This window comes from Rosa chinensis, chromosome 4, assembly GCF_002994745.2.
Source record: "Rosa chinensis cultivar Old Blush chromosome 4, RchiOBHm-V2, whole genome shotgun sequence".
In the NCBI taxonomy this organism is placed as follows: domain Eukaryota; kingdom Viridiplantae; phylum Streptophyta; class Magnoliopsida; order Rosales; family Rosaceae; genus Rosa; species Rosa chinensis.
The window spans coordinates 31,326,652-31,340,998 of NC_037091.1; the positions used below are offsets into that span (position 1 = coordinate 31,326,652).

The 14,347-nt window shown below is 37.9% G+C and overlaps 1 long non-coding RNA gene across 1 annotated transcript; it reads right to left on the reverse strand.

Moving 5' to 3' along the window:
* Window positions 1-390: 390 nt before the first annotated feature.
* Window positions 391-2,586, reverse strand: LOC112196859. The gene is made up of 4 exons (XR_002935425.2): window positions 1,382-2,586; window positions 1,098-1,259; window positions 860-973; window positions 391-592 (listed from the first exon to the last, which is right to left on the reverse strand). It is a non-coding gene; the product is annotated as an uncharacterized LOC112196859 (long non-coding RNA).
* Window positions 2,587-14,347: the final 11,761 nt, after the last annotated feature.

Here is a 14,347-nt window from a genome sequence, read left to right on the forward strand (position 1 = left end):
GTCTGATAAAGTTTACTACAACAGCGACTACTAAACTGTCTGTTGTCTGAGCACCAGAAAGAACAATAGCACCATATATGCTTGTTGTTGTCTCTACGAAGCTTCCACATCAAAAGACTAGCTTTTTTCTATTGACGGAATTTAAACAAGACAACAGACTGCTAAAATTGGCGTTGGCTATCCACTTTTGATACTATAGATTTCTCTAAATAGCTGTTGTTTGAGTTTTTATTAGACAATGGTTTTTGACGTAGTCTTGTTGTGCTAAAATGACTCCAACAACAGTTTTTGTTATCCTTTTAGTTGTGTTTAGCTCTCTCTAATAAATGTTTTTACTTAGTTAAGAGTGGTATGAAAGTGATTCTTATGACATTTTTTTTCTTGTATGGAAGAACGTCAAACTTTATTAAATGAAAGTAAATAGTACATGGGGTGATGCAATAGCATCGAAAAAAAAAAAGACAATGAAACTACGATGAACAACATTTGGACTTGTATAAATATAACAATTGTTCCATATATGGGAAGCAGTCAGCTTGCAGGGCTTGCTTTTCCTCTATGACAAGCAGCTTGCTTCCTTGGAAGAAATCATCTACCAGCAACAATAACCAGAATTGTGTTATTCATGGAAACAAGAAAGTTCTACTCTGTTAACTTTTGCAATGAGAAAACTAAAAGAAAGAGTGTAACAGGGAGTGAAACATGAGCTGGATTTGACAAATGAAAGGTGTATCCAGTTATGTTTTTTTCTAGTTTATTTGCAATTGACAATTCTTCTTGAGCAGAAACCAAAATGAGAATAAAAACCGTTCTAAAGGAGAAACTTGCAAGTTACCACTAGAAGTAATTGTGTTCTTACCATTATTTTGTTCGAGGAAATGGCTCCAAGTTTATGTAATGCTTTCTTCAAGTCACGAGTGCCACTGATGGTGGGCAACTTCTGTTCTCCATCAGTAGCCACCAGAATTGTAACCTGATCATCAAAATTCAACGAGAGAGAAAAGAATAACATTTCCAAGCCTCTGTTCTGAACCATCCTAAAACTAGCCAACTCAAATCAAAACAATAGAAATGATGCAGACTGATCTGGATCTTACCACTATATATTCTTTGTGGATTGCATTAGGTGACTGGCTTTTTGAGCGCTTTTTGAAGTTGTTCACATTGGCAAGGGTCACTTCGTCAAATTTAGCCGCCTCTTCCAAAGAAAATAGTTTGAAGCATTCCTCTGCATCCTCTATCTCGGATTTTCATATAACCTACAAACACGAGAGATAATTCATTTCATCAACATTTCTAAGATCTAGTTATATTTTCTGTTTTGATCCATACATATCAACAGCGGTTTATTCTCAAACTCCAGGAGATGAATTGAACTTACAGATGAATAGCTTGAGAGGCAATGATCAAGATTTCGAAGCAAAGCCGTCATTGCCCCTGAAACCAAAGGAGTAAAAATTGCATTATGGTAAATAATCTGTTCTAAAGAAATGCTCGAGTTTTCGCTTGCATAGTGAAGCTACAATTTATCCATCAACAAATCTTCTATTAAATAACAGATTAAATAACACTATGACCAGAAACCAAAATTAAGACTAAAAACCTAACTTAAACTACTCCGATTTCAATGAAATTTTATAGACACTAAGCTAACACACTAAACTGGATACTGGTAAATTTTTAGGGATTGTGGAGATCATTGCCTATTCTAGTTAATTAAAAGAAAACAGAGCACAAAAACATGCGAAAACAGAAACAAAAGAAATAAAGAAGACAATTATTTTAGCTGGTTGACAGCTCCAACAAAGGCCTCATGAAGTTCTTGTGTCTGTTGCTTGGAACATAAGTAGCATGGAATAGGCACAAATTAAGTTATTATGTGATAGGCAAATTATGAATTCGGTCAGAGTGGTGTGAATAGTATGCACGTTAGAATGAATATATCAATTCCCTCGCCCAAAAGAACATGTGAAAACAATTAAATTTGTGTGCAACACATGATGGTGGTTACCTTAAAATGAATGAGATATAGACCTCTATGATAAGTGTCTGCATACTAGCAGGAAAGAAATATGTACACTATACTTGAAGAGTACGTGGTGAGCAATGCAGCTCCCATGTGGTGAGGACTAAATGTAACACATACATGCATGGCATGTACCCGAGCTAGCAAATAATAGCCATATTTGACCATGCATGTAGATGCGTGGTACCAGTAGTATGCTAGCATGTGTATACCCGTAACACTCATGATGTTTCAAGTGGTAGTGAAGTTCTACACTAGCTAGGTCATGCCACTTTCAAAAGATGTTTAATTGAAAATGCTTTAACTAGCATGCTGGTGCAGTTGTTAAGAATAAGAAGTTGCGCCTTAGGGTGTCAGGTTTTGGTGCATGGGAGATATATACTGATCACAAGTTCATAATAATCATGGGTAGCCATGGCAAGGTAAGTAGCAACAAATTTAATGTGGAATTGAAGAAGTAAAATGTAGATATAGCAAATATGCTATATTGATGTGCACTAGATGTGCTCTGCCAATACCATGTATCATATTTAATTATATAATGGTAAGATGTACACTTGACATCTGTTAACGTTTGGATCCGAGGGATCTCTAGTTAACTTTAGAGAGAGAGAGAGAGAGAGAGAGAGAGAGAGAGAGAGTGACACGAGATGTATAGTGGTTCGTCTCCCGCCTTAGCGGGAAACTACGTCCACTTGAATGTGTACTAGTGTGTCGAGCCTTGCGGCCCAAGGGGATTACAAAAGATGTAATGGGATTGGATCGTGTTTAAGTGGGAGGAGGCTTTCCTTTTATAAGTGAAGGAAGCCATCTCCTTTACATGGTTTTCGATGTGGGACAAGCAAAGATAACTATTCTAGTGTAGAAAGCCTAGTTGGGAGGGCATGTTGGCAAGGCCGGAAAGGTGGCTTCCCGGTGACGGATTTGCGACTTCCGGATACCGTAGCGTAGCTTGAATATAGGGCTACAAGATGCAAGTAGCGGTTGGATCCCATGAGGGCTTGGTGAGGTAGCAAACTAGCCTTGCTAGTAGAGGTATCTACAACATCTATGAACTGTGCCATAGAGCCTAAGTTGGACGTATGCATGTTGAACATATTATCAATTAAGAGCCAAAGTATCCTATTGCAACACGTATTGGCAGCGGCATATATAGATCACAGGCATACGAAATGTGTTGTAACTCTACTTTTAAAGGAAGTTGACTATAATGATGACCATGAGCATAAGGGACTAGTAAAGAACACATGTCTATTTATAATTGTGCATGCTATGATGTGTGGTGTAGTACATACACTTCATGCTTGGTGAGCTGTCATAATGTATATATATGCCGAAGGAATAAGTTAGTTTCATGGTATAATTAAGACTGAGAAGCTGAGATAGCTTAGCTTTGTTTTAGTTGCTGTGTTCCCAGTTTCCAGGCAATTGCAAGCGAAGTTGGTGTCACGAGTGGACTTGCAGGAAGTCACCGAGATGATTGTCCGGGGTACTTAGAGAAGGTGCTGAGATACAGGGTGTCCTGAGCAAATCATCTTTTTTTTTTCTTTTTTTTTGAATCTCGGAGTGTCTGTTGCTTGAATGATCGAGTTGGTGAAGGAGGTCGGTGGGTGCCGGAACTCATCTCCGGGTTGGGTCACCAAGAGGTGGTGTGGACTGCTGTTTTTTTGAAATGGTGACTATCACCGAGACACTCAAGTTAATTGAAGCTGCTGATGCCATGAGGGGGGAAGATGTCGGGGACTCGAGTCTCCTGTGCTGACATTCAGTCGCACCTAACAAAATTCCAAATTCAGTCGTAAACTGAATCTGCTCCCCAAAATTCCACACTCAAATCCCTAACAAGATCAATATAAATCTAATATACACGATTAAACAATAAATAAAGATCATATCAAAAATTAACAATTTTAGGGGAAACAAGAACTCACTGGTATGAAATTACAGAACCCAATATCCATAATCAAAAATCCAAGGATTCCAAGCCAAACCCACTATCAGTAGCCATAATTAAGCGAGCGAAGGAAAAAACAACTTGAAAAATAGTAACGTGAAGAGAGTCGAAGCTCTGAGAGGGGAAGAGAAATGGGCGTACCAATAGGAATCAGAAATGCGCGGACAACGAGCCTCACCGAGCTTGGAGACGGCTTTGCGGAGAATAAGGGTGACGAAAGCATGGTCGAGCTGAGATCGAGTGGGACTGTGGAACGAAGACTGCAGATCTGAGCGGAGGAGAAGTCTTTTCTCTCGGCGGCGAGTTCGGTTCCGAAGAGAAGAGATTTAAGCCGGTTTAGGTTATCGTTGACTTGCATATATTCAAATCTGGAAAAGACACCGGCTTGGCTTTTGCATAGTTAATCGAAGGCAGGGGGTGAGGGTTTGGTTTTTTTTTTTCTCTATCTTTGGTGGAGACTGAGAAGCAAAAAAAAAAAAAACACACAGAAGAAGAGAAGAATGGAGAGTTGATCTGGACTCTAGAGAGATATGTTAGAATTTGGTGTCAGTTTCTAGGAGGGAAATTAGAATTTGGCTAAAAATTTGAGTCAATTAACCAGCGCGCCAGCATATTGAACCCTAAAACTCAGACAATATCAATTTCAGTACATTGTCTGAAAGAGAGTAGCACAATAGACAACTAAAAAACTGTTGTGTGAATCAGATCAATCAGACAACATCTTTCACCAGGCATTGACTTAAAAGATATCAGACAACAGGCACCTAAAGTAAAATAAAACAGTTGTGTGACTGAAAATAATCAGACAACAGCAAAAATAAACCATTGTATAAATGAACCTTGGACAACATCACATAATAACTGTTGTCTGAATTGACTCATTCAGACAACATCAAAAAAATCAACCATTATCTGAAATGCTTTTGCACAAGAGCCAAGAAAAAACTATTGTTGGATTCAAAAACTTAGACGACATAATATTTCTTGCTGTCGTCTGATTATTTCAGACGACAGTTAATCAGACGACAGTTAAAATGTTTGCTGTCGTCTGATATGTGTTGTCTGATTCCAAAATTGGTGTAGTGACTACCTAACTCCAATCACTATTGAGGCGAGTTGTTTTTATAAAATGAAAAGCTATTTTCTAAAACATTATGAAATGACCAATTTTTTTTTTTTTTTTTGAAAGAAAAGATAATTTCATTACTTATCCTTGGCCAGAAGACACGTTACATCAATTGTTGTCTCATACCAAAATTATGGCCGCCAAACAAATTGACAGGTAATCTTCATTGCAAACAAAATGAGCTCACTTATTCAACCAATTAAAGTTTTAGTGTGCTATCACGGTGGTAAAGGAAACTCGACCATACAGTACCCGACCTTTTCACCTTTCTAAATTTTTGTACCTCAAGTTTCAAAAATTTCAGAAAGGTATATGAGGTTCCAACCCCAACAAAATAATCGTATCTGGAGCTGTTAGCTTCGTTACGGAGATTGCCAGCAGACATATTTTGAAGGATATTTTCATCCCTTTTTTTTTCTGAGCATCTTTTTCTTTTTTTTCCTTTTGGGTGGTTTTAGTTGGACCTCCAAATTTGCTATTTGGACCTCCTATACCTAGTACACCTCTAATTTACTTTTTAGAATACTTGAAAAGTTAAGTACACCTCCTTATTTTTACCAAAATGCCCTTGAACATGGGATACAATAATCTATGACTCTACTTTTTATCTTTATCTTCAATCACGAGAAGAAGAATGAATCAAAATCACATTATATTGCTCTCTTATGAGCAAGTCTCTCGATCCCGCACAAAAATTAATCAGAGGGTTGGTTCTCGATCTTAATATGTTGTTGGAATATCTTTGAATTTGTTAAAAAAAGGATTTCAAGGGTTTTGGGTTGGAAGATTGAGTGATAACTATATCATAATATTCAATTAATTTAGTTTAAGAAAATTCCAAATCAGATTGTTTTGAATTTATTTTTGTATTAAATGATGGGCCATGTATAGAAATTATTATTTTTACTTAATTTTTTTAGGTAAATTGTAAAACTATATAGTCATTATAAGGAAATTAAAAAAAAATTAATTGAATGTTATATTTGGTTGGAGGAGGTAAGAAGAGTATTTATTTATTTTTTTCATTTTTCTTTCATTGTCCTTATTTGTCTTTTCATATAACTTGACAAAGTTTATTAATAATTGAAAAAAGTTGGAGGTCCAAATATCAAATTTGGAGGTCCAAATAGAATCACCCTTTCCTTTTTCCCTACTGTTCTTCGTCTACTCTCTTTCTCACTGACCCAATTGAGGAATTTTGTTTTTGGTTATGACCAAATCCAGTTTGATTATCCAAAGTAACAAAGTCAGAGTTGGATCTAAATCTAATAGCACCACTTATGTTTATCCAAATCATTGCATGAAAATGTTTGCTTCATCTCATCAAACTAAACCAACAGAATTGGATATATTTCACCTGACATTGCATCAACAACAGCTTTAGTTAAAGTTGAATTCCTGGGGAGACTCACCTCCTCTACATCTCTCTCAGCCCAACATCAAATCAAGACAACCATGCTCTCGGTTCATCAAATTCATCAAGGAAAGGGAAACAACAGACGAGAGAGAAAGAGAGAGAGAACAAATCTGGGATTTGCTTTTTCTGTAATAGTTACATCGTCGTCTTTCTTCCACAAGTTCAACTGCAACTACATGAAATACGTTATGGGACCTCTAAGAAAGATTTCTCTTCGAATCAGTTATTTGGTGTAGGTAGTTGTGATGCCACTACAGTAATTGATGCTAAGAGAAGACCAGATAAGTCTGCTCTATGGTACAAAGAAGATAGGCATGTATGAAAAAACAAAAAAAAACAATTTTTTCCAAATAATCGATAAGGTGAAGAAATGTTTCTTCAAGCAAAATTTATATTCCAAAACAAGCTCCAACTTAATCTAGTGCACAATGTGTTTGTATTTGTGTTTTTTTTTCTTTGAAATAAGGCTTTATGAGATTGCCCTCAAACCTTGATTAGCTTAATCTACTGCACAATGTTTATTATTTTTTTTTTATGAAATAAGGGCTATAAGGCTGCCCTCAAATCTTGATAGATGAAACAGATGAATACATAGGGAGAGGGGGACATAGAGCCTATACCCCATATTACAATGCACCACATTAGGCCCCAACTTAATAGTGCACAATGTTTTTTATCGTTGCTAGAATTGTAGAAATGGATAGAATGATAGATCACGAATCAATGACGACGGTGATGTGCTTTTCCAATAGCATTGAAATCACTGATCACCGATCCAAAACTCTGAAAGGGATTTCTCTGACCCACAAAGAAGATGGGCATGTATGAAGACAAACAATTTCTTCCAAATAATGGATAAGGACCCTATTCACCAAACTGTTCACTTGCACAAATAGTTAAGGTTATCTAGGTCAACCGTTAGTCAACATGCAGTGAGGCAATTAAAATGAAAAGTACCAAGATGAACGGGAAACGATGTTTGATCTTCGTATTCCCATATCAAAACATGAGCACAAATAAATCTACTCCTGGGTGCTTATTCCATTAGATTTCTGTGACGAAAGCAACCATAACACAAAATTCTGCTACATGAATAAGAGAAAACCCACTAATCAACATTACAAATTCCTTTCGACCCATGAAGCTAAAAAGGTGACCCGTCTGTATCTCCCCTCTGTCAGGCGACATCGTGGTGGCGCACCGGTCCCACCCGGCTCGTCTTTCCATAGCCGACGACTCTATGGTCTTGGTTTGTCCATTGGTCGAGCTTGGAGGGAGAAATAATCGCCGTAATCTTTCGTAGCTCTAGTAGTTCTTCTACACTTTGCGACCCCAATCACCTTTGGTTGTGCATAAGTTATAAAACATGATCCCTCTCGTTAAATCGGGCAACCAGAGCGGGGGTGCACGGAGGAGGAAGTCGCGCTGGCCGGATGAGGAGCCGAAGTCGGTGATTCAACTGCCGGAGTTCATGGGAGGTATTGAATTCGATCTTGAAATTCAAGCTTTGAATAGTACTTAAGCATCTTGAGATTAGTAGGATGTTGTCTTCCGGTTTGCCTTTAGATGATCGTCTGGAAGGGGATAGGTCTCCGTCGCCAGAGCCGATATATGATAACTTTACCTCTAATGATTATGCCCAAAAAGACGAAGCTCTGATGATTATGCCCAACACCGGTTTTATCTCTAACTCTAACTAATCGAACTAACAGAAAATCAATGGCTAGCTAGATGAAATTTAGATCAAATCAATGGTTTAGATTTGATAATGAAGTCCACTGGCGGTGGATGGAAGAAGAACAGTAAAGATACTCCACTATGATTATTTCAAAGGCCACAAATTTTAAAAAGAAGAACAGTAAAGGTTTTTTATTTACATCTTCTCAAGTGTAAAGAAGGTTCGAACAATTTTCTCAAATAATTGTAACAGTCTTGTATTTCGGTACTAAAAGCCACTCAAATCGATTAGTGGTTATAATTGAGTAGGCTGCAGTATGAAACATGAGATATGACAGCTACTTTAATTGGCAATATCCTAGCTTGGCATTATACTAGCAATCGTGTCCTAGTTTTTTACGGGACTGTAAAGTAAGTGGGTAAGAATATATATATATTTTTTGTATATATCTTTCACTTTTATCGATTTAAAAAAAAAAAATCTATTATGAGAGTGTTTTCGATAAACTAAAATTTGATGAAACTTTTGACATCAAAGAAGGGGCGTAATTGGCATTATAGTATAATAATAATAATAATATTATATAAATAAATAGGCAGCTGATAGATGAATATATGATTAATTTATAGATAAAAAATTTGTTATGATCATATTGTATAGGAAGAATTCCACAAATGGTCACTCAACTTTTACCTATTTGACACTTTAGTCACTCAACTTTTAAATATATCACTTTGGTTACTCAATTATTACTCTGTCAATTACTTTAGTCACCCAAGGAGCATTTTATCTCACTTTAATTACTTCTCCCAATCGTTCTAATACAGATTTATCAATTTTTCACAATTGGTCGGACGAAAATATCATTAATATTATGGCAAATAATTTTTTTTTAATGAAAAAATGAACAAAGTGACTAAAGTGAATAACATAGTTAAAGTTGAGTGACCAAAGTGATATATTTAAAAGGTGAGTGACCAAAGTGTCAAATAGGTAAAAGTTGAGTGACCATTTGTGATATTCTTCATATTGTATATTTGTGCAAAAGATATGATTTACTATAAATGTACGTTGATTGCCTATCAATTATTTTATTTTCAGTGCAAGCTAGTGGTTTAGTAGTGTTTTTAATTTTTATTTTTTTTATATCAAAAGAGGTCAGCCCATTATATAGATTCAGCAAGCAGTACAAAAATGAAACACCCCCATGGGGTCGACAGAAAGAACCGTTTCTCAGAGTACCCTGAGACTCCTATTCTAAAACAAGAACAAGAACCCAATATAACCCCAGTACACCCACCTTTTAGACAAATTACGCACCATTATTCCAAACAAAAATCAGTAACCTCTGAAGTAAGAATAAAAAGGCCTCAGAGATTATGATCATTGTGACCTTTAAAAATTTAAATACTTTTCGGAAGAGGAGCAGTAGACTCCCCTTCCATTCCTGCTTCCTTCTCCAGTTCCTTAACCTCAGCAATCTCAGCATCCTTAGACACAAAAGTCCATCTCCGGCCCAACAACTCTGGAACCCAAATTCTAGTCCAACAACCCATTACCCAGATTAAGGCCCAACAATCCCGATGCATGTAAACTGCTATGGGCACCCTTACACCACCTCCAGATAATTTCCGGCCATCAGCATTGTCAGCCTGCGCCACTACTGCAATGCCTCCGCCATCGAGAACTCGTACAGCTACCAAGAAGCCTCCACCACCGTGTCCCCATGGGATGCCGTCCCAGGCGCCATCAGAAGCAAATCGGATCAGATCTCCCCGATCAATCTCACTGAAGGTAGTGGCCCGAAAATATTCCAGCGGAGGCAACCCTCGCTGGCGAAAACTTCCAGCGAAGCCCTTACTAGCTGACGCACCGATGGATCTTCCATCAATCTACGCCCTGAAGTCGAGCCCAACCATAACGGACACACATCAGAGAGTCCAAAAACCAAATCCTCCACCATAACACTAGCTTCCAGTTGAAGCACCGGGTAGCAATCCAAATCATTGTCAAAGGAAGAAGGAAAAGCCCCAGGCCAAGGCGGCTCTCCATATGATAAATCGAACAAGTACAGCAATCAGGAATTGATAGTTAGCCACAAGGCTGGTGATGACCGCGGCCATCACTGCTTGGAATTTTTGGGAATTTTATCCAGAGTAGAAAACCGACGAGTAAACCCTAGCAGAGCGCTAGGTCAAACCGCTAGACACTTGTTTTAAGCAATGTTGGTTTAGAAGTGTTCTTTGCAACTGAGGTGGGAGGTCAATGCTTACCTCTTTTTAATTTTTATCAAATTAACACTGTACATTTTAGTTATCAACTTCTAATGATTACTGAAACTTTGATTATCTATCGACTGAAATTAGTATTCAATACATTCACTACAGCTCGATCCTAAATTGCTAAATTCCTAATGAGAACCATATCTCACCAAACAACACAAGTAAAAATACAAAATTGTGATGCCTCGGAAATTAGTATTTATTTTTCGAGGATTTTCCGGAATCTAAGTTATGGTTATTGGACGGTTTCGTGGCTCGTCGATGGAGCGGAAGTGTATCGGACGAATTTTTATTCGGAAAGTATGGTTTTAGGGGGGTTGCCAAAGGTTGACTTTTTATATGTTGGGATTCTCTGAAAACTTCCATCACGAAAGTTGTAGAGAGCGTCGATACGAGTTCGTGGATATGTAGAACGCGAGAATCGGAGTTCGTATGAGAAAGTTATGGCCATTGGAAGGAATTTCCATTTTGGTATAAATAGAAGTTTCCCAAGTTGGAAACTTACTATTTTCATTTGGTTTCCTTTTCCGAAAACTCACTTCCTCTCTCTTCTCTCTCGGCTGCACCTTCAGAATCGAAAACATCCGGCTGACTCGACCCGAACCCTGACTATCCGACCCGACTTTTCCGGCGAACTGCGGGCGGTCTCCGGCGACGAAACTTTCCAGATAGGATCGTCTCCTCCGTCTGGTCATCCCTCTGGTGTCCTCTAGTGCCGATTCTCCTCTACGGCGGCGCTGCAAGACGGTGCAGTTTGAGGATTTCGGACCCGGTCGGAAATCCTTGTTCCTACGTCTGCGAGGCTTTAAGTCTTCTTGGTTGAGCTCAGAGCAGCCTCCTTGATCGACCCTTGGTGGTTGTTTGGATCGATTCACGTAAAACTTGGTTCAACTCAGTCCGGATTACTGTTCACGGCTTGTGAGGTAGTTTTCGACAATTTATGCTTGTTTTCTGACTTCAAGATAATTATGAAAGTTCACAAGCATGCTTAGATGAAGAACTTTGATGTTGGGAGTTTTGAGAAATATTGGGTTTTTACCTGCGGCGGTGCGCCACCGCCTGTGGCGGCTTTCCGGCGGTGTTCCAGCCACTTAAGGAACTGTTTTTGTTATTATATATGTTCTACTCGTTGTTACGAGCGTTTCGATATATAATATTCAAATTTTGGAGTTCGTATGGAATTGTTATGATTTTTGCCGTTTCATATCGGTGAAATTATTCGTTCCGTGAGGATTCGAGTGTCCGATCGACTTGTGGTTTAGTCACATCAATCGTAGATTAATTCTGGAGACATTGGGTGGTCTCGGATGTGGTTTTGCCTCGATTGGCGCCACTTTGGGAATTTTAGTTCAAAACAAGGGTTTCGGACTTAAATCATTTGTGAATCGTTACTGATTTGAGATCATTGGTGATTAGGTGCTTCTAAAGGTGAATTGGACGAGTTGTTGGTGATAGTGTTAGTTCGGTTCTGTATAGAAGACGCAGCGGGAGTTTCGAGGTGAGTAATCTCCCGAAGTTCATTCACGAACGGGAATACCCTTATTGTTTTGAGAGTTATTTATTAACTGCAAACTATAGTTGGTATTAGTAGGCATTCCTGAGCGGATGACTTCATATAGATATATATTTACGTGAAATATATATGTTTTGGTGGTTTGTAGATTTATGAAAACAATATTCATGAAATGATGCTTTTTATTGTTTTGGGGTGTGGCTTTTCAGAAAACAAATGGTGGGAAATTGTATTTCTATTGTTTCGAAAAGTGTTTGAGGAATTGAGAGTCACAGGTTGTGATTTCTCCTTTTGATTTGGTTTAACGTTTTGATCCGACGACCGGTGGTCTGAGGATATAAGAGTCACAGGTTGTGATTTCTCCTTTTGGTTTGATTTAACATTTTGATCTGACGACCGGTGGTCTGAGGATTTGAGAGTCACAGGTTGTGATTTCTCCTTTTGATTAGATTTGACGTTTTGATCTGAGGGTCATGTTGGCCTAAGGATCCGGGGTTGCAGGTTGCATCCTCATGGCAATATTATATCGTAAGGTTGAACATTGGCCGGGTGACAGGTTACGATTCAGTTAGAGCTCTAGTCTGTCTGCCATCGTACCTCATGGATCTAAGTAGGTTACTTAAGACTCCTGGGTACATATTTTGTCCAGGTTGGACCTAATTATTGTTTTGTCCAGGTTGGACAGATTTACTGTTTTGTCCAGGTTGGACCTAATTATTGTTTTGTCCAGGTTGGACCGATTTACTGTTTTGTCCAGGTTGGACCGATTTGCTGTTTTGTCCAGGTTGGACTAAAGAATCATATTCTATTTGTTAGGTTAACGATAGGTATGATTGATTTGTGTTGATGTTTTGTCCAGGTTGGACCTAATTGCTGTTTTGTCCAGGTTGGACTAAAGAATCATATTCTATTTGTTAGGTTAACGATAGGTATGATTGATTTGTGTTGATGTTTAGTCCAGGTTGGACCTAATTATTGTTTTTTCCAGGTTAGATCGATTTATCATAATTGAATTGTTAGGTTAATGATTTATATGATTTTGTCACAGTGTGACTTTCGTTGTTTCTTTTGGGAAAAGAGTATTGTTTTTGGAAGCATGGTATGTTTTCTTTATTCGCGAGTTGAAAGGTTTTCCTCTTTTTTGGCGTGAGTTGTGCATGTGTGTTTTGAGTTACTCATACGGGCTTGCAAAAGCTTACCGGGTTTGTTGTGTGGCAACCCAGTGCACTATTCAAACAGATGCGGCTAAAATAGCCTCACAATTTAACCCTGCAAAATGTAGTTGTCAGTATAGGATAAGCAAGGATCGTTCAGTCCGGGGATTGTAGGGTACACCTACACAAAAAGGTCAATTAACAAATAAAAGAATAAAATGGGGGGTTTTGAATTTTGGTTCCTAATCTACTTAAAATAAAAACAAAACAAATAAACCTATATATAATGATCGACTTCCCTAACATAGACCAATACCACTCGGAAATTACTAAGTGTAAAAACAGAAAATCCATTTCAACATGCTACAAAAATGTTCCCATCTTTAATGCCTCAGCGGATCAATCCACTTATCTGATTCATTCTAATGTAGGGATGGATCGGAAAAGTCCTTACCAAGCCTAATACTACTAATTTTCGAAAACACTCAGCGTAATTCTCTTAACTAGTAGTATTATCTAACCCTCGAATCAACTCACACGTGCAAATTAACCATTACACATAGAATTTAACACGTAATTTCCAGAATCATTTAATCATTAAAGCATGATTTTTACCACCCGTTAGAACTAATTACTACTTGTTTAACTCAGCGTCTTAACAAATAACAATTACTCTTGGCAAATTAAGCAAACACACAAGAACTCTCACTGTTATTCTAGCATGCAAACTTATTAACCTAACTCTGAAAATTACCTAAACACGTAAAAGGGCACAAGATTGTAACATGCATCATAAAAGAATTCTCGAAATTAACTCAATAATGAACTGAAAATCTCAAAAATATTAATAAAAATATTCTGAAAATTTCATGTCTCCAATTACACAACTCGTAAATTAAAACAAACAAAACCGAAACAAAAATTATAAGTAGAGTCATAGTTACACTTTGAAGCTTTCCTCAGCGGCTTAGCAACAAGATGATGAACTTGTCTCTACTATGGTGGTGGAGCGTCCTTGACTCAGCGCCTAAGAGTTTCGTAGATTGATGGATGGATGGTGGTCACGGTCTTGTAGGAGATGGAGGTTTGAGGAGTGAATTGGGCAGTCTTGGAATGGTTTTTGGCCAGGAAGTGATGTCAATTCTATTCTGGACATTGCCTATTTATAGGGGAGCATTGGTTGGCTTTCCCAACTGA